The sequence below is a fragment of the Schistocerca piceifrons genome, unplaced genomic scaffold (assembly GCF_021461385.2).
Source record: "Schistocerca piceifrons isolate TAMUIC-IGC-003096 unplaced genomic scaffold, iqSchPice1.1 HiC_scaffold_1871, whole genome shotgun sequence".
NCBI lineage: Eukaryota > Metazoa > Arthropoda > Insecta > Orthoptera > Acrididae > Schistocerca > Schistocerca piceifrons.
In genome coordinates this window covers 1,380,109-1,399,058 of record NW_025727758.1, presented here as the reverse complement: position 1 = coordinate 1,399,058, position 18,950 = coordinate 1,380,109, and positions in this window count along the sequence as shown.

Below are 18,950 nucleotides of genomic sequence, written 5' to 3'. Positions count from 1 at the left end.
ATAGACCCCATAGTATTTCATAGCGACGCACTTTCTTTGTTAATTCGTCAATGTGAGGGAGCGAGGGATGCAGTAAAGAAGGAATAGTGCATCGGAAAGGAGATACTCGTATCCCAAAAGAAAATCGTATTGTGTCCATAGAAAAGTTACTCGATTTAGAAGGAAAAGTCATAGAAACCATAGTATTTCTTAGCCCCGCAATTTCTGTGTTAATTCGTCAATGTGAGGGTGCGAGGGATGCAGTAAAGAAGGAATAGTGCATCGGAAAGGAGATACTCGTATCCCAAAAGAAAATCCTGTTGTTTCCTTAGAAACGTTACTCGATTTAGAAGGAGAACGCATAGAACACATAGTATTTCATATCGGCGCAATTTCTGCGTTAATTCGTCAATGTGAGGGAGTGAGGGATGCAGTAAAGAAGTAATAGTGCATCGGAAAGGAGATACTCGTATCCCAAAAGAAAATCCTGTTGTTTCCTTAGAAACGTTACTCGATTTAGAAGGAGAACGCATAGAACACATAGTATTTCATAGCGACGCAATTTCTGCGTTAATTCATCAATGTGAGGGAGTGAGGGATGCAGTAACGAAGTAATAGTGCATCGGAAAGGAGATACTCGTATCTTAAAAGAAAATCCTGTTGTTTCCTTAGAAACGTTACTCGATTTAGAAGGAGAACGCATAGAACACATAGTATTTCATAGCGACGCAATTTCTGCGTTAATTCGTCAATGTGAGGGAGTGAGGGATGCAGTAAAGAAGTAATAGTGCATCGGAAAGGAGATACTCGTATCCCAAAAGAAAATCCTGTTGTTTCCATAGAAACGTTACTCGATTTAGAAAGAGAAGTCATAGAACCCATAGTATTTCATAGCCTCGCAATTTCTGTGTTAATTCGTCAATGTGAGAGAGCGAGGGATGCAGTAAAAAAGGAATAGTGCATCGGAAAGGAGATACTCGTATCCCAAAAGAAAATCCTGTTGTTTCCTTAGAAACGTTACTCGATTTAGAAGGAGAACGCATAGAACACATAGTATTTCATAGCGACGCAATTTCTGCGTTAATTCGTCAATGTGAGGGAGTGAGGGATGCAGTAAAGAAGTAATAGTGCATCGGAAAGGAGATACTCGTATCCCAAAAGAAAATCCTGTAGTTTCCATAGAAACGTTACTCAATTTAGAAGGAGATGTCATAGAATCCATAGTATTTCATAGCGACGCAATTTCTGAGTTAATTCGTCTATGTGTAGGAGCGAGGGATGCAGTAAAGAAGGAATAGTGCATTGGAATGGAGATAGTCGTATCCTAAAAGAAATTCCTCTCGTTTTCATAGAAACGTTACTCGATTTAGAAAGAGAAGTCATAGAACCCATAGTATTTCATAGCCTCGCAATTTCTGTGTTAATTCGTCAATGTGAGAGAGCGAGGGATGCAGTAAAAAAGGAATAGTGCATCGGAAAGGAGATACTCGTATCCCAAAAGAAAATCCTGTTGTTTCCTTAGAAACGGTACTCGATTTAGAAGGAGAACGCATAGAACACATAGTATTTCATAGCTGCGCAATTTCTGCGTTAATTCGTCAATGTGAGGGAGTGAGGGATGCAGTAAAGAAGTAATAGTGCATCGGAAAGGAGATACTCCTATCCCAAAAGAAATCCTGTCGTTTCCATAGACACGTTACTCGATTCAGAAGGAGATGTCAGAGAACACATAGTAGTTCATAGCGACTCAATTTTTGTGTAAATTCGTTAATGTGAGTGAGCAAGGTATTCAGTATAGAAGGAATAGTGCATCGGAAAAGAGATACTTTCATCCCAAAATATAATCCTGTCGTTTCCATAGAAACGGTACACGATTTTGAAGGAGAAGTCATTGAACCCATTGTATTTCATAGCCAAGCAATTTCTGTGTTAATTCGTCAATTTGATAGAGCGAGGGATGCATTAAAAAAGGAATACTGCATCGGAAATGAGAAAGTCGTATCCCAAAAGAGAATATTGTCCTTTCCATAGCAACGTTACTCGATGTAGAAGGACAAGTCATAGAACCCATAGTATTTCATAGCGGCGCAATATCTGTGTTAATTCGTCAATGTGATAGACCGAGGGATGCATTAAAGAAGGAACAGTGCATCGGAAATGAGAAAGTCGTATCCCAAAAGAAAATATTGTCCTTTCCATAGAAACGTTACTCGATTTATAAGGACAAGTCATAGAACCCATAGTATTTCATAGCGACGCAATTTCTGAGTTAATTCGTCTATGTGTAGGAGCGAGGGATGCTTTAAAGAAGGAATAGTGCATTGGAAAGGAGATAGTCGTATCCCAAAAGAAATTCCTGTCGTTTTCATAGAAACGTTACTCGATTTAGAAAGAGAAGTCATAGAACTCATAGTATTTCATAGCCCCGGAATTTCTGTGTTAATTCGTCAATGTGAGCGAGCGAGGGATGCAGTAAAGAAGGAATAGTGCATCGGAAAGGAGATACTCGTATCCCAAAAGAAAATCGTATTGAGTCCATAGAAACGTTACTCGATTTAGAAATAGAAGTCATAGAAACCATAGTATTTCATAGCCCCGCAATTTCTGTGTTAATTCGTCAATGTGTGCGAGCGAGGGATGCAGTAAAGAAGGAATAATGCATCGGAAACTAGACAGACGCACCCCAAAAGAAAGTCCTGTCGTTCCTGTAGAGACGTTACTCGGTTTAGAAGGAGAAGTCATAGAACACATAGTATTTCATAGCCCCGCAATTTCTGTGTTAATTCTTCAATGTGAGGGAGCGAGGGAGGCAGTATAGAAGGAATAGTGCATCGGAAAGGAGATACTCGTATCCGAAAAGAAAATCCTGTCGTTTCCACAGATACGTTGCTCGATTTGGAAGGAGATGTCATAGGACCCACAGTATTTCATAGCCCCGCAATTTCTGTGTTACATCGTCAATGTGAGGGAGCGAGGGATGCAGTAAAGAAGGAATAGTGCATCGGAAAGGAGATAGTCCCATCCCAAAAGAAAATTCTGTTGTGGCCATAGAAACGTTACTCGATTTAGAAGGAGAAGTCATAGAACCCATAGTATTTCATAGCCCCGCAATTTCTGTGTTAATTCGTCAATGTGAGGGAGCGAGGGATGCAGTAAAGGAGGAATAGTGCATCGGAAAGGAGTTAGTCGTATCCCACAAGAAAATCCTGTCGTTTCCATAGAAACGTTAGTCGATTTAGAAGGAGAAGTCATAGAACCCACAGTATTACACAGCGACGCAATTTCTGTGTTAATTCGTCTATGTGTGGGAGCGAGGGATGTAGTACAGAAGGAATAGTGCATCGGAAAGGAGATACTCGTATCCGAAAAGAAAATCCCGTCGTTTCCATAGAAACGTTACTCGATTTAGATGGAGAAGTCATAGAACCCATAGTTTTCGTAGCCCAGCAATTTCTGTGTTAATTCTTCAATGTGAGGGAGCGAGGGAGGCAGTATAGAAGGAATAGTGCATCGGAAAGGGGATACTCGTATCCCAAAAGAAAATCCTGTCGTTTCCATAGATGCGTTACTCGATTCTGAAGGAGAAGTCATAGAACCCATAGTATTTCGTAGCCCCGAAATTTCTGTGTTAATTCGTCAATGTGAGGGAGCGAGGGATGCAGTAAACAAGGAACAGTGCATCGGAAAGGAGATACTCGTATCCCAAATGAAAATTCTGTCGTTTCCATAGAAACGTTACTCGATTTAGAAGGAGATGTCATAGAACCCACAGTATTTCATAGCAACGCATTTTCTGTCTTCATTCGTCAATGTGAGGGAGCGAGGGCTGCAGTAAAGAAGGAATAGTGCATCGTAAAAGGAGTTACTCGTATCCCAAAAGAAAATCCCGTCGTTTCCATAGAAACGTTACTCGATTTAGAATGAGATGTCAGAGAATCCATAGTATTTCATAGCGACGCAATTTCTGTGTTAATTCGTCAATGTGAGGGAGCAAGGGATACAGTAAAGAACGAATAGCGCATCGGAAAGGAGATACTCGTATCCCAAAAGAAAATCCTGTCGTTTCCATAGAAACGTTACTCGATTTAGAAGGAGAAGTCATAGAACCCATAGTATTTCATAGCGACGCAATTTCTGTGTTCATTCGTCAATGTGAGGGAACGAGGGATGCAGCAAAGAAGGAATAGTGCATCGGAAAGGAGATAGTCGTATCCCAAAAGAAAATCCTGTCGTTTCCATAGAAACGTTACTCGATTTAGAAGGAGTAGTCATAGAACCCATAGTATTTCATAGCGACGCAATTTCTGTGTTATTTCGTCTATGTGTGGGGGCGAGGGATGCAGTATTAAAGGAATAGTGCATCGGAAAGGAGATACTCGTACCCCAAAAGAAAATCCTGTCGTCTCCATAGAAACGTTACTCGATTTAGCAGGAGAAGTCATAGAACCCATAGTATTTCATATCCCCGCAATACCTGTGTTAATTCGTCAATGTGAGGGAGCGAGGGATGCAGTAAACAAGGAATAGTGCATCGGAAAGGAGATACTCGTATCCCAAATTAAAATACTGTCGTTTCCATAGAAACGTTACTCGATTTAGAAGGAGTTGTCATAGAACCCACAGTATTTCATAGCAACGCATTTTCTGTCTTCATTCGTCAATGTGAGGGAGCGAGGGCTGCAGTAAAGAAGGAACAGTGAATCGTAAAAGGAGATTCTCGTATCCCAAAAGAAAATCCCGTCGTTTCCATAGAAAAGTTACTCGATTTAGAATGAAATATCAGAGAATCCATAGTATTTCATAGCGACGCAATTTCTGTGTTAATTTATCAATGTGATGGAGCAAGGGGTACAGTAAAGAAGGAATAGCGCATCGGAAAGGAGATACTCGTATCCCAAAAGAAAATCCTGTCGTTTCCACAGAAACGTTACTCGATTTAGAAGGAGAAGTCATAGAATCCATAGTATTTCTTAGCGATGCAATGTCTGTGTTAATTCGTCTATGTGTGGGAGCGATGGATGCAGTAAGGAAGGAATACTGCATCGGAAAGGTGATACTCGTTTCCCAAAAGAAAATCCTGTCTTTTCCATAGAAACGTTACTCGATTTAGAAGGAGATGTCATAGAACCCATAGAATTTCATAGCCCAGCAATTTCTGTATTAATTCGTCAATGTGAGGGAGCGAGGGATGCAGTAAAGAAGGAATAGTGCATCGGAAAGGAGATAGTCGTATCCCAAAACCAAATCCTGTCGTTTCCATAGATACGTTACTCGATTTAGAAGGAGAAGTCATAGAACCCATAGTATTTCATAGCCCTGCAAATTCTGTGTTTATTCGTCAATGTGAGGGAGCGACGGATGCAGTAAAGAAGGAATAGTGCATCGGGAAGGAGATACTCGTATCCCAAAAGAAAATCCTGTCGTTTCCATGGAAACGTTACTCGATTTAGAAAGAGATGTCAATAAACCCACAGTATTTCATAGCGACGAAATTTCTGTATTAATTCGTTTATGTGTGGGATCGAGGGATGCAGTAAAGAAAAAATAGTGCATTGGAAATAGATACTCGTATCCGTAAAGAAAATCCTGTCGTTTCCATAGAAACGTTACTCGATTTAGAAGGAGAAGTCATAGAACCCATAGTAATTCATATCCCCGCAATACCTGTGACAATTCGTCAATGTGAGGGAGCGAGGGATGCAGTAAAGACGGAATAGTGCATCGGATAGCAGATACTCGTATCCCAAAAGAAAGTTCTGTCGTCTCCATAGAAACGTTACTCGATTTAGAAGGAGAAGTAATAGATCACAACGTATTTCATAGCCCCGCAATTTCTGTGTTAATTCGTCAATGTGAGGGAGCGAGGGATGCAGTAAAGAGTGAATAGTGCATCGGAAAGCAGATAGTCGTATCCCAAAAGAAAATCCTGTCGTTTCCATGGAAACGTTTCTCGATTTAGAAGGAGAAGTCATAGAACCTATAGTATTTCATAGCTCCGCAATTTCTGTAATAATTCGTCAATTTGAGGGAGCGAGGGATGCAGTAAAGAAGGAATAGTGCATCGGAAAGGAGATACTCGTATCCCAAAAGAAAATTCTGTCGTTTCCATAGAAACGTTACTCGATTTAGAAGGAGATGTCATAGAACCCACAGTATTTCATAGCAACGCATTTTCTGTTTTCATTCGTCAATGTGAGGGAGCGAGGACTGCAGTAAAGAAGGAATAGTGCATCGTAAAAGGAGATACTCGTATCCCAAAAGAAAATCCCGTCGTTTCCATAGAAACGTTACTCGTTTTAGTATGAGATGTCAGAGAATCCATAGTATTTCATAGCGACGCAATTTCTGTGTTAATTCGTCAATGTGAGGGAGCAAGGGATACAGTAAAGAAGGAATAGCGCATCGGAAAGGAGTTACTCGCATCCCAAAAGAGAATCCAGTCGTTTCTACAGAAACGTTATTTGATTTAGAAGGAGAAGTCATAGAACCCATAGTATTTCATATCCCCGCAATACCTGTGTTAATTCGTCAATGTGAGGGAGCGAGGGATGCAGTAAAGATGGAATAGTGCATCGGATAGCAGATACTCGTATCCCAAAAGTAAATCCTGTCCTTTCCATCGACGCGTTACTCGATTTAGAAGGAGAAGTCATAGAACCCATAGTATTTCATAGCGATGCAATTTCTGTGTTAATTCGTCTATGTGTGGGGGCGAGGGATGCAGTATAGAAGGAATAGTGCATCGGAAAGGAGATACTCGTATCCGAAAAGAAAATACTGTCGTTTCCATAGAAACGTTACTCGATTTAGAAGGAGAAGTCATAGAACCCATAGTATTTCATAGCCCTGCAATTTCTGTGTTTATTCGTCAATGTGAGGGAGCGACGGATGCAGTGAAGCAGGAATGGTGCATCGGGAAGGAGATACTCGTATCCCAAAAGAAAATCTTGTCGTTTCCATTGAAACGTTACTCGAGTTAGAAAGAGATGTCAATAAACCCATAGTATTTCATAGCGACGAAATTTATGTATTAATTCGTCTATGTGTGGGAGCGAGGGATGCAGTTAAGAAGAAATAGTGCATCGGAAATATATACTCGTATCCGAAGAGAAAATCCAGTCGTTTCCATAGTAACGTTACTCGATTTAGAAGGAGAAAACATAGATGACATAGTATTTCATAGCCCCGCAATTTCTGTGTTAATTCGTCAATGTGAGGGAGCGCGGGATGCAGTAAAGAAGGAGTAGTGCATCGGAAAGGAGATACTCGTATCCGAAAACAAAATCCTGTCGTTTCCATAGAAACGTTACCCGGTTTTGGAAGAGATGTCATAGAACTCATTGTATTTCATAGCGACGAAATTTCTGTGTTCATTCGTCTATGTGTGGGAGCGAGGGAGGCAGTAACGAAGGAATAGTGCATCGGAAAGGAGATACTCGTATCCGAAAACAAAATCCTGTCGTTTCCATAGAAACGTTGCCCGATTTTGAAAGAGATGTCATAGAACTCATATTATTTCATAGCGACGAAATTTCTGTGTTAATTCGCCAATGTGAGGAAGCGAGGGATGCAGTAAAGAGAAAATAGTGCATCGGATAGCAGATACTCGTATCCCAAAATTAAATCCTGTCGTTTCCATCGACGCGTTACTTGATTTAGAAGGAGAAGTCATAGAAACCATAGTATTTCATAGCGATGCAATTTCTGTGTTAATTCGTCTATGTGTGGGAGCGAGGGAGGCAGTATAGAAGGAATAGTGCATCGGAAAGGAGTTACTCGCATCCCAAAAGAGAATCCAGTCGTTTCTACAGAAACGTTATTTGATTTAGAAGGAGAAGTCATAGAACCCATAGTATTTCATATCCCCGCAATACCTGTGTTAATTCGTCAATGTGAGGGAGCGAGGGATGCAGTAAAGATGGAATAGTGCATCGGATAGCAGATACTCGTATCCCAAAAGTAAATCCTGTCCTTTCCATCGACGCGTTACTCGATTTAGAAGGAGAAGTCATAGAACCCATAGTATTTCATAGCGATGCAATTTCTGTGTTAATTCGTCTATGTGTGGGGGCGAGGGATGCAGTATAGAAGGAATAGTGCATCGGAAAGGAGATACTCGTATCCGAAAAGAATATACTGTCGTTTCCATAGAAACGTTACTCGATTTAGAAGGAGAAGTCATAGAACCCATAGTATTTCATAGCCCCGCAATTTTTGTGTTAATTCGTCAATGTGAGGGAGCGAGGGATGCAGTAAAGAAGGAATAGTGCATCGGAAAGGAGATAGTACTATCCCAAATGAAAATCTTGTCGTGTCCATAGAAACGTCACTCGATTTAGTTAGAGAAGTCATAGAACCCATAGTATTTCATAGCCCCGCAAACTCTGTGTTTATTCGTCAATGTGAGGGAGCGAGGGATGCAGTAAAGAAGGAATAGTGCATCGGAAAGGAGATACTCGTATCCGAAAACAAAATCCTGTCGTTTCCATAGAAACGTTACCCGTTTTTGAAAGAGATGTCATAGAACTCATAGTATTTCATAGCGACGAAATTTCTGTGTTCATTCGTCTATGTGTGGGAGCGAGGGAGGCAGTAAAGAAGGAATAGTGCATCGTAAAAGGAGATACTCGTATCCGAAAACAAAATCCTGTCGTTTCCATAGAAACGTTGCCCGATTTTGAAAGAGATGTCATAGAACTCATAGTATTTCATAGCGACGAAATTTCTGTGTTAATTCGTCAATGTGAGGGAGCGAGGGATGCAGTAAAGAAGGAATAGTGCATCGGAAAGGAGATAGTCGTATCCCAAAAGAAAATCCTGTCGTATCCATAAAAACGTTACTCGATTTAGAAGGAGATGTCATGGAACCCACAGTATTTCGTAGCCCTCAATTTCTGTGTTAATTCGTCAATGTGAGGGAGCGAAGGACGCAGTAAAGAAGGAATTGTGCATCGGAAAGAAGATACTCGTATCCCAAAAGAAAATTCTGTCGTTTCCATAGAAACGTTACTCGATTTAGAAGGAGATGTCATAGAACCCACAGTATTTCATAGCAACGCATTTTCTGTTTTCATTCGTCAATGTGAGGGAGCGAGGGCTGCAGTAAAGAAGGAATAGTGCATCGTAAAAGGAGATACTCGTATCCCACAAGAAAATCCCGTCGTTTCCATAGAAACGTTACTCGATTTAGAAGGAGAAGTCATAGAACGCATAGTATTTCATAGCGACGCAATTTCTGTGTTAATTCGTCAATGTGAGGGAGCGAGGGATGCAGTAAAGAAGGCATAGTGCATCGGAAGCGAAATACTCTTATCCCACAAGACAATTCTGTCGTTTCCATAGAAACGTTACTCGATTTAGAAGGAGAAGTCATAGAACCCATAGTATTTTATAGCGTCGAATTTTCTGTGTTAAATCGTATATGTGTGGTAGCGATGGAGGCAACGGAAAGGTGATATCTGTATACCAGAAGAAAATCCTGTCGTTTCCATGGAGACGTTACTCGATTTAGAAGGAGATGTCATAGAACCCACAGTATTTCATAGCGACGCAATTTCTGTGTTAATTCGTTAATGTGAGGGAATTAGGGATGCAGTAAAGTAGGATAAGTGCATCGGAAAGAGATAGTCGTGTCACTAAAGAAAATCCTATCGTTTCCTTAGAAACGTTACTCGATTTAGAATGAGATGTCAGAGAATCCATAGTATTTCATAGCGACGCAATTTCTGTGTTAATTCGTCAACGTGAGGGAGCAAGGGATACAGTAAAGAAGGAATAGCGCATCGGAAAGAAGATACTCGTATCCCAAAAGAAAATCCTGTCGTTTCCATAGAAACGTTACTCGATTTAGAAGGAGAAGTCATAGAACCCATAGTATTTCATAGCGATGCAATTTCTGTGTTTATTCGTCTAAGTGTGGGGGCGAGGGATGCAGTATAGAGGGAATAGTGCATCGGAAAGGAGATACTCGTATCCGAAAAGAAAATACTGTCGTTTCCATAGAAACGTTACTCGATTTAGAAGGAGAAGTCATAGAACCCATAGTATTTCATAGCCCTGCAATTTCTGTGTTTATTCGCCAATGTGAGGGAGCGACGGATCCAGTAAAGAAGGAATGGTGCATCGGGAAGGAGATACTTGTATCCCAAAAGAAAATGCTGTGGTTTCCAAGGAAACGTTACTCGATTTAGAAAGAGATGTCAATAAACCCATCGTATTTCATAGCGACGACATTTCTGTATTAATTCGTCTATGTGTGGGAGCGAGGGATGCAGTAAAGAAGAAATAGTGCATCGGAAATAGATACTCGTATCCGAGAAGAAAATTCTTTCGTTTCCATAGAAACTTTACTCGATTTAGAAGGAGAAGTCATAGAACCCATAGTATTTCATATCCCCGCAATACCTGTGTTAATTCGTCAATGTGAGGGAGCGAGGGATGCAGTACAGAAGGAATAGTGCATCGGAAAGGGGATAGCACTATCCCACAAGTATAGCTTGTCGTGTCCATAGAAACGTTACTCGATTTAGTTGGAGAAGTCATAGAACCCATAGTATTTCATAGCCCCGCAATTTCTGTGTTAATTCGTCAATGTGAGGGAGCGAGGGATGCAGTAAAGAAGGAATAGTGCATCGGAAAGGAGATAGTCGTATCCCAAAAGAAAATCCTGTTGTTTCCAAAGAAACTTTACTCGATTTAGAAGGAGAAGTCAAAGAACCCATAGTATTTCATAGCGACGCTATTTCTGTGTTCATTCGTCTATGTGTGGGAGCGAGGGAGGCAGTAAAGAAGGAATAATGCATCGGAAAAATAGATACTCGTATCCGAAAACAATATCCTGGCGTTTCCATAGACACGTTACTCGATTTAGAAGGAGAAATCATAGAACACATAGTATTTCATAGAACCGCAATTTCAGTGTTAATTCGTCAATGTGAGGGAGCGAGGGATGCAGTAAAGATGGAATGGTGCATCGGAAAGCAGATACTCGTATCCCAAAAGAAAATCCTGTCGTTTACATAGAAACGTCACTCGATTTAGAAGGAGAAGTCATAGATCACATAGTATTTCATAGCCCCGAAATTTCTGTGTTAATTCGTGAATGTGAGGGAGCGAGGGATGCAGTAAAGAAGGAATAGTGCATCGGAAAGGAGATAGTCGTATCCCAAAAGAAAATCATGTCGTTTCCATAGGAACGTTACTCGATTTAGAAGGAGAAGTCATGGAACACATAGAATTTCATAGCCCTCTATTTCTGTGTTAATTCGTCAATGTGAGGGAGCGAAGGATGCAGTAAAGAAGGAATAGTGCATCGGAAAGGAGATACTCGTATCCCAAAAGAAAATCCTGTCGTTTCCATAGATACGTTACTCGATTTAGAAGGAGAAGTCATAGATCCCATAGTATTTCATAGCCCCAAAATTTCTGTGTTAATTCGTCAATGTGTGGGAGCGAGGGATGCAGTAAACAAGGAATAGTGCATCGGAAAGGAGATACTCGTATCCCAAAAGAATATTCTGTCGTTTCCATTGAAACGTTACTCGATTTAGAAGGAGATGTCATAGAACCCACAGTATTTCATAGCAACTCATTTTCTGTCTTCATTCGTCAATGTGAGGGAATCAGGGATGCAGTAAAGGAGGAATAGTGCATCGGAAAGAGATAGTCGTATCACAAAAGAAAATCTTATCGTTTCCATAGAAACGTTACACGATTTAGAACGATAAGTCATAGAACCCATAGTATTTCATAGCGATGCAATTTCTGTGTTAATTCCTCAATGTGAGGGAGCAAGGGATGCCGTAGAGAAGGAATAGTGCATCGGAATGCAGATAGTCATACCCCATAAGAAAATCCTGTCGTTTCCATGGAAACGTTACTCGGATTAGAAGGACAAGTTATACAACCCATAGTATTTCATAGCGACGCAATTTCTGTGTTAATTCGTCAATGTGAGGGAGCAAGGGATGCTGTAAAGAGGGAATAGTGTATCGGAAAGGAGATAACCGTATCCCAAAAAAAAATCCTGTGGTTTCCATTGAAACGTTACTCGATTTAGAAGGAGATGTCATAGAACGCATAGTATTTCATAGCGACGCAATTTTTGTGTTAATTCGGCACTGTGAGGGAGCGTGATATACAGTAATGTAGGAATAGTGGTACGGAAAGGACATACTCGTATCCCAAAGAAAATCCAGTCGTTTCCATTGAAACGTTACTCAATTTAGATGGAGATATCATAGAACCCATAGTATTTCATAGCGACGCAATTTCTGTGTTAATTTGTCAATGTGAGGGAATCAGGGATGCAGAAAAGGAGGAATAGTGCATCGGAGAGAGATAGTCGTATCACAAAAGAAAATCCGATCGTTTCCATAGAAACGTTACTCGATTTAGAACGAGACGTCATAGAACCCATAGTATTTCATAGCGATGCAATTTCTATGTTAATTCGTCAAGTGAGGGTGTGAGGGATGCAGTAAAAAATTAATAGTGCATCGGGAAGGAGATACTCGTATCCGAAAAGAAAATCATGTCGTTTCCATTGAAACGTTGCTCGGTTTAGAAGCAGAAGTCATAGAAACCATAGTATTTCATAGCGACGTTATTTCTGTGTTAATTCGTCAATGTGAGTGAGCAAGGGATGCAGTAAAGAAGGAATAGTGCATCAGAAAGGAGATGCTCGTATTCCAAAAGAAAATCCTGTCGTTTCCTTAGAAACGTTACTCGATATAGAAGGAGATGTCAAAGAACGCATAGTATTTCATAGCGACGCCATTTCTGTATTAATTTGTGAATGTGAGTGTGCGTGGGATACAGTAAAGAAGGAATAGTGCATAGGAAAAAAGAAACTCGTATCCCAAAAGAAAATCCAGTCGTTTCCATAGAAACGTTACTCCATTTAGAAGGAGAAGACATAGAACCCATAGTATATCATAGCCCCGCAATTTCATAGTTAATTCGTCACTGTGAGGGAGCGAATGATGCAGTACAGAAGGAATAGTGCATCGGATTGGAGATACTCGTATCCCATAAGAAAATTTTGTCGTTTCCATTAAAACATTACTCGATTTAGAAGGAGAATTCATAGAACCCATAGTATTTCATAGCGACGCAATTTCTGTATTAATTCGTTAATGTGAGGGAATGAGGGATGCAGTAAAGTAGGAATAGTGCATCGGAAAGAGATAGTTGAATCACAAAAGTAAAACCTATCGTTTCCATAGTAACGTTACTCGAATTAGAAGGAGAAGTCATAGAACCCATAGAATTTCATAGCCATGCAATTTCTGTGTTAATTCGTCAATGTGAGGGAGCGAGGGATGCAGTAAAGAAGGAATAGTGCATCGGAAAGGAAATTCTCGTATCCCAAAAGAAAATCGTGTCTTTTCATAGAAACGTTACTCGATTTAGAACGAGATGTCATAGAAGCCATAGTATTTCATGGCGACGCATTTTCTGTGTTAATTCGCAAATGTGTGGGAGCGAGGGATGCAGTAAAGAGCTAATAGTGCATCGGAAAGGAGATAACTGTATCCCAAAGGAATATCCTGTCGTTTCCATAGAAACGTTACTCAATTTAGATGGAGATATCATAGAAACCATAGTATTTCATAGCGACGCAATTTCTGTGCTAATTTGTCAATGTGAGGGAATCAGGGATGCAGTAAAGGAGGAATAGTGCATCGGAAAGAGATAGTCGTATCAAAAAGAAAACCCTATCGTTTCCATAGAAACGTTACTCGATTTAGAACGAGAAGTCATAGAACCCATAGTATTTCATAGCGATGCAATTTCTGTGTTAATTCCTCAATGTGAGGGAGCAAGGGATGCCGTAGAGAAGGAATAGTGCATCGGAATGCAGATAGTCATACCCCATAAGAAAATCTTGTCGTTACCATAGAAACGTAACTCGGATTAGAAGGAAAGGTTATAGAACCCAAAGTATTTCATAGCAACGCAATTTCTGTGTTAATTCGGCAATGTGAGGGAGCAAGGGATGCTGTAAAGAGGAAATAGTGCATCGGAAAGGAGATAACCGTATCCCAAAAGAAAATCCTGTGGTTTCCATTGAAACGTTACTCGATTTTGAAGGAGATGTCATAGAACCCGTAGTATTTCATAGTGGTGCAATTTCTGTGTTAATTCGTCAATGTGAGGGAGCGTGGGATACAGTAAAGAGGGAATAGTGCAACGGAACGGAGATACTCGGAACCCAAAAGAAAATCCTGTCGTTTCCATAGAAACGTTACTCGATTTAGAACGAGAAGTCATGGAACCCATAGTATTTCATAGCGACGCTTTTTCTGTGTTAATTCGTCATTGTGAGGGATTCAGGAATGCAGTAGAGAAGGAATAGTGCATCGGATGGAGATAGTCGTATCTCAAATGAAAATCCTACCGTTTCCATAGAAACGTTACTTGATTTAGAAGGAGAAGTCATAGAACCCATAGTATTTCATAGCGATGCAATTTCTGTGTCAATTCGTCAATGTGAGGGAGCGAGGGATGCAGTAAAGAAGGATTAGTGCTTGGGAAAGGAGATGCTCGTATCAAAAAAAAAAATCCTGTCGTTTCCATAGAAACGTTACTCGATTTAGAAGGAGATGTCATAGAACGCATAGTATTTCATAGCGACTCAATTTCTGTGTTAATTCGTCACTATGAGGGAGCGTGGGATGATGTAAGGAACGAATAGTGCATCGAAATAAGAGATTGTCGTGTCCCAAAGGAAAATCCTGTCGTTTCCATAGAAACGTTACTCGATTTCGATGGAGATGTCATAGAACTCGTAGTATTTCATACCGACGCAATTTCTATGTTAATTCGTCAATGTGAGGGGGGTGAGGGATTCAGTAAAGAATGAATAGTGCATCGGATAGAGATAGTCGAAGCCCAAAAGAAAATCCTGTCGTTTCCATAGAAACGTTACTCGATTTAGAAGGAGATGTCATAGAACCCATAGTATATCATAGCGACGCTTTTTCTGTTTTAATTCGTCAATATGAGAGAATCAGGAATGCAGTAAAGAAGGAATAGTACATCGGATGGAAATAGTCGTATCACAGAAGAAAATCCTATCGTTTCCATAGAAACGTTACTCGATTTGAAGGAGAAGTCACAGAACCTATAGTGTTTCATAGCGATGCAATTTCTGTGTTAATTCGTCAATGTGAGGGAGCGAGGGATGCAGTAAGGAAGGAATAGAGCATCGGAAAGGGGACACTCGTATCCCAAAAGAAAATCGTGTCGTTTCCATAGAAACGTTACTCGTTTTAGAACGAGATGTCATAGAACCCATAGTATTTCATAGCGTCGCAATTTCTGTGTTTATTCGTCAAATGAGGGAGCGAGGGATGCAGTAAAGAAGGAATAGTGCTTCGGAAAGGAGATAGTCGTACCCCAAAAGAAAATCGTGTCGTTTCCATAGAAACGTTACTCGGTTTAGAAGGAGCAGTCATTGAACCCATAGTATTTCATAACGACGCAATTTCTAAGTTAATTCGCCAATGTGAGGGAGCGAGAGATGCAGTAAAGAAGGAATACAGCATCGGAAAGGAGATGCTCATATCAAAAAAAAAAAAAATCCTGTCGTTTCCATAGAAACGTTACTCGAATTAGAAGGAGATGTCATAGAACGCATAGTATTTCATAGCGACTCAATTTCTGTGTTAATTCGGCAATGTGAAGGAACGGGGGATGATGTAAAGAACGAATAGTGCATCGAAAAAGGAGATTGTCGTATCCCAAAGGAAAATCCTGTCGTTTCCATAGAAACGTTACTCGATTTAAAAGGAGATGTCATAGAACCCATAGTACTTCATAGCGATTCAATTTCTATGTTAATTCGTCGAAGTGAGGGAGGCGAGGTATTCAGTAAAGAATGAATAGTGCTTCGGAAAGAGATTGTCGTATCCCAAAAGCAAATCCAGTCGTTTCCATAATAACGTTACTTGATTTAGAAGGAGAAGTCATAGAACCCATAGTATTTCATAGCGACGCAATTTCTGTTTTAATTCGTCAATGTGAGGGAGCGAGGGGTGCAGTAGGGAAGGATTAGTGCATCGGAAAGGAGATACTCGTATCCCAAAAGAAAATCCTATCGTTTCCATAGAAACAATACTCTTTTTAGTACGAGATGCCTTAGATCCCATTGTATTTCATAGCGACGCAATTTCTGTGTTAATTCGTCAATGTGATTCAGCGAGGGATGCTGTAAAGAAGGAATAGTGCATCCGAAAGGAGATTCTCGTATCCCAAAAGAAAATCGTGTCGTTTTCATAGAAACGTTACTCGATTTAGAACGAGATTTCATAGAACCCATAGTATCTCATGGCGACGTGATTTCTGTGTTAATTCGTCAAATGAGGGAGCGAGGGATGTAGTAAAGATGGAATAGGGCATTGGAAAGGAGATATTTGTACCCCAAAAGAAAATCCTGTCGTTTCCATAGAAACGTTACTCGATTTAGGAGGAGAAGTCATAGAACCCAAAGTATTTAATAGCGACGCATTTTCTGTGTTAATTCGCCAATGTGTTGGAACGAGGGATGCAGTAAAGAGCTAATAGTGCATCGGAAAGGAGATAACCGTATCCCCAAAGAAAATCCTGTCGTTTCCATAGAAACGTTACTCAATTTAGATGGAGATATCATAGAAACCATAGTATTTCATAGCGACGCAATTTCTGTGCTAATTCGTCAATGTGAGGGAATCAGGAAAGCAGTAAAGGAGGAATAGTGCATCGGAAAGAGATAGTCGTATCACAAAAGAAAATCCTATCGTTTCCATAGAAACGTTACTCGATTTAGAACGAGAAGTCATAGAACCCATAGTATTTCATAGCGATGCAATTTCTGTGTTAATTCGTCAATGTGAGGGATCGAGGGATGCAGTAAAGAAGGAATTGTACTTCGGAAAGGAGATGCTCGTATGCCAAAAGAAAATCGTGTCGTTTCCATAGAAACGTTACACGTTTTAGAACGAGATGTCCTAGAACACATAGTATTTCATAGCGAAGCAATATCTGTGTTAATTCGTCAAATGATGTAGCGAGGGATGCAATAAAGAAGGAACAGTGCTTCGGAAAGGAGATAGTCTTACCCCAAAAGAAAATCCTGTCGTTTCCAAAGAAACGTTACTCGGTTTAGAAGGGGATGTCATAGAACCCATAGTATTTCATAGCGACGCAATTTCTATGTTAATTCGTCAATGTGAGGGGGGCGAGGGATTCAGTAAAGAATGAATAGTGCATCGGAAAGAGATAGTCGTATCCCAAAAGAAAATCCTGTTGTTTCCATAGAAACGTTACTTGATTTAAATGAAGAAGTCATAGAACAATAGTATTTCATAGCGACGCAATTTCTGTGTTAATTCCTCAATGTGAGGGAGCAAGGGATGCCGTAGAGAAGGAATAGTGCATCGGAATGCAGATAGTCATACCCCACAAGAAAATCCTGTCGTTTCCATAGAAACGTTACTCGGATTAGAAGGAGAAGTTATAGAACCCTTAGTATTTCATAGCAACGCAATTTCGGTGTTAATTCGTCAATGTGAGGGAGCAAGGGATGCTGTAAAGAGGGAATAGTGCATCGGAAAGGAGATAACCGTATCCCAAAAGAAAATCCTGTGGTTTCCACTGAAACGTTACTCGATTTAGAAGGAGATGTCATAGAACCCATAGAATTTCATAGTGGTGCAATTTCAGTGTTAATTCGTCAATTTGAGGGAGCGTGGGATACAGTAAAGAAGGAATAGTGCAACGGAACGGAGTTACTAGGAACCCAAAAGAAAATCCTGTCGTTTCCATAGAAACGTTACTCGATTTAGAAGGGGATGTCATAGAACCCATAGTATTTCATAGCGACGCTTCTTCTGTGTTAATTCGTCAATGTGAGTGATTCAGAAATGCAGTAGAGAAGGAATAGTGCATCGGATGGAGATAGTTGTATCTCAAATGAAAATCCTATCGTTTCCATAGAAACGTTACTCGATTTAGAAGGAGAAGTCATAGAACCCATAGTATTTAATAGCGACGCAATATCTGTGTTAATTCGCCAATGTGTGGGAGCGAGGGATGCAGTAAAGAACTAATAGTGCATCGGAAAGGAGATAACCGTATCCCAAAAGAAAATCCTGTCGTTTCCATAGAAACATTACTCGATTTAGAAGGAGATGTCATAGAACACATAGAATTTCATAGCGGTGCAATTTCTGTGTTAATTCGTCAATGTGAGGGAGCGTGGGATGCAGTAAAGAAGGAATAGTTCATCGGAAAGGGGATACTCGTATCCCAAAAGAAAGTCGTGTCGTTTCGATAGAGGCGTTACTCGTTTTAGAGCGAGATGTCATAGAACCCATTGTATTTCATAGCGTCGCAATTTCTGTGTTAATTCGCCAAATGAGGGAGCGAGGGATGCAGTAAAGAAGGAATAGTGCTTCGGAAAGGAGATAGTCGTACCCGAAAAGAAAATCCTGTCGTTTCCACAGAAACGTCACTCGGTTTAGAAGGAGCAGTCATAGAACCCATAGTATTTCATAACGAGGCAATTTCTGTGTTAATTCGCCAATGTGAGGGAGCGAGAGATGCAGTAAAGAAGGATTAGTGCATCGTAAAAGGAGATACTCGTATCCCAAAAGAAAGTCCCGTCGTTTCCATAGAAACATTACTCGATTTAGAATGAGATGTCAGAGAATCCATAGTATTCCATAGCGACGCAATCTCTGTGTTAATTCGTCAATGTGAGGGAGCAGGGGATACAGTAAAGCAGGAATAGCGCATAGGAAAGTGGATACTCGTATCCCAAACGAAAATCCAATCGTTTCCATAGAAACGTTACTCGATTTAGAAAGAGACGTCATAGAACCCATAGTATTTAATAGCGACGCAATATCTGTGTTAATTCGCCAATGTGTGGGAGCGAGGGATGCAGTAAAGAACAAATAGTGCATCGGAAAGGAGATAACCGTATC